The sequence below is a fragment of the Leptinotarsa decemlineata genome, unplaced genomic scaffold (assembly GCF_025532065.1).
Source record: "Leptinotarsa decemlineata unplaced genomic scaffold, Ldec_3_MD MMD2_tig00027543_RagTag, whole genome shotgun sequence".
Lineage (NCBI taxonomy): Eukaryota > Metazoa > Arthropoda > Insecta > Coleoptera > Chrysomelidae > Leptinotarsa > Leptinotarsa decemlineata.
Genome location: NW_027412721.1, coordinates 1 through 2500, shown reverse-complemented (window position 1 = coordinate 2500; position 2500 = coordinate 1). Strand labels below are relative to the sequence as shown.

The 2500-nt window shown below is 49.8% G+C and overlaps 1 non-coding gene and 1 pseudogene across 1 annotated transcript; both read right to left on the bottom strand.

The window, feature by feature from the left end:
* LOC141486974 (large subunit ribosomal RNA) overlaps nucleotides 1-1152 on the bottom strand; it is a 5136-nt pseudogene extending 3984 nt beyond the window's left edge.
* A 613-nt stretch (nucleotides 1153-1765) lies between these two features.
* Nucleotides 1766-1920, bottom strand: LOC141486959 (5.8S ribosomal RNA). The gene has a single exon (XR_012468134.1). It is a non-coding gene; the product is annotated as a 5.8S ribosomal RNA (ribosomal RNA).
* Between the last annotated feature and the right edge of the window lie 580 nt (nucleotides 1921-2500).

The following is a 2500-nucleotide window of genomic DNA, read 5'->3' as shown; positions in this document are numbered from 1 at the left end:
TTTGCACGTCAGAATCGCTACGGACCTCCATCAGGGTTTCCCCTGACTTCGTCCTGACCAGGCATAGTTCACCATCTTTCGGGTCCCAGCGTGTACGCTCTTGGTGCGCCTCTTCTCGCAATGAGAACGAGACGCCCCGGGAATGCGGAGCGGCCACTTTGAGGGCGAACCGCTCATCTTCCCTCGGTCTACGCAAGGTAGACCTTTACTTTCATTGCGCCTTTAGGTTTAGTTATGTCCCAATGACTCGCGCACATGCTAGACTCCTTGGTCCGTGTTTCAAGACGGGTCCTGAAAGTACCCAAAGCTATAGCGTTGCAGATCGGCGTTTCAACGAGGTCTGTTCGAGAACATCGTAGCCAACAGTCGCCCGGGGACAGGATCGGCGCTAGGTCCGATCGCCGTCAAACACCGGACGCGCTTGCCACGAGCCGAACGCTAATTATAAAGTAGCGGCCCCGCGCCATCGTTATAACCGTCGAGCGAGTCGGCCGGGATACCGAGGGTCCACGCGAAAAATTCACGTGGGCTCCACCCCGGACCTTAGACCGACACCCAACGGATCGCAACGTCCTACAAGAGGAAAAGTGCACGCGTTCGATATCGGTTCGAAAAACGAGCTGAGCGAACGACGCGAACGCCGTCCGTCACGAAACCCGTCAAACGCCGACGATCGAAACGCGATGAATTTCCTCCTTCGACCTTCGGGTTTCTCAGGTTTACCCCTGAACGGTTTCACGTACTCTTGAACTCTCTCTTCAAAGTGCTTTTCAACTTTCCCTCACGGTACTTGTTCGCTATCGGTCTCGTGGTCATATTTAGCCTTAGATGGAGTTTACCACCCACTTAGGGCTGCACTCTCAGCAACCCGACTCTGAGGAGAGATCCTCCCGAAATTGACGGCGGTCGCTACGGGCCTGGCACCCTCTATGGGCTGTGGCCCCGTTCAAGAAGGACTTGGACGCGCCGTACGACTCCGGGATAAACGGATCCTCCCTAACACACATTTCCCGGCGGTTAACCCCGCGGGATTCGGTGCTGGGGCTTATCCCTGTTCGCTCGCAGCTACTGAGGGAATCCTAGTTAGTTTCTTTTCCTCCGCTTAGTAATATGCTTAAATTCAGCGGGTAGTCTCACCCTGCTCTGAGGTCGATAAAATAATTTTTCAGTTTATTCAACAGCAACGAGTCGACGTACGTAGTCTCGTCCGTCGTTATTTCGAGAGAGAACTACCGAAACGGACAAAAAAGTTCTCGACGTCCTGTAATAATGTGTGTGCGTGTGTACGTACGCTGCTCGACACGATCAGACGTCGTCTTCGATTCATCAAAGATTCTCGGACACGACGATCGTGCGTAACGAGAGCATACACACACACACACTACAAGCAAGCGTGAACCTGTATATTGCCGTGGCAGCCGCTTTCCCAACAACGGAGACTCGATACGATTTCGTTGTGTACAAACTACGTAACGTTTCTCTCTCATCTTGCGATGAGAAAAAACGATTCGTCGCGCTTTCGCACTTTAAGATGCCGCGTCTTTGTCGTCGTCGGCGTCGTCGTCGTCGTCGTCAACGTGTATTTATTTTTGTTACCAAGTGTCATCGCCGCGAAGGCGATAAAATACTTAGATAACGATTATAATAACGAGACGACTCGATAGACGACAAACAACAACAACAACAACACGTCAATCATCCAACACGCTCCGACGTTTTTACAAAATATCAATTTTGAAAAACCGAGCAGTCTTTGAAATTGATACGACCCTCAGCCAGGAGTGGTCCAGGAACAGTATCCGAGGACCGCAATGTGCGTTCGAAATGTCGATGTTCATGTGTCCTGCAGTTCACAAGTTGACGCGCAATTAGCTGCGTTCTTCATCGACCCACGAGCCAAGTGATTCACCGTTCAGGGTAATCTTTTATTTAGACGTACTCAAAAAAAATAATTTCAAGAGTTCGACGTCTCGATTCGGCAAGCGTTGAGATTATACCAATGCAACAACGTACATAAATATATATATACTTGTTAAAAAAAAATAAAAAAAGAGAAGCGCTCGACGATTTCGTATTCGTACGGCACCACATATTCAGACGAGGCATCGTGTACCGAAATCGCGCACGACTCAATTTTTATATTCGTCGTGTAGAGGACGCGCGTAGTATTTCATTTACCATGCGTTCTAACTGACACGGCCGGGCGAATATCTTTCACAACCATCGGAAATCTCGTTGTGTAATCCGGTAACGTAAAAATTCGTACGAAACAAAACTTTCACGTTTCGACCGCGATTAAACATAATTTCCTACGGAGCGGTTTTTTAACAGTCACACACTCCTTAGGTACCCGGCGAAGGCGGCGTCGTCGGCATCATCGTCATCGACGGCGAAATGTATCGTCGTATATCGCGCGTTCGCGTTCGACAAAAGAGCGTACGCTTCACAACACGATCGACGAACAACATTAGCGCCATAATCGACGACAACGACGCGGCAA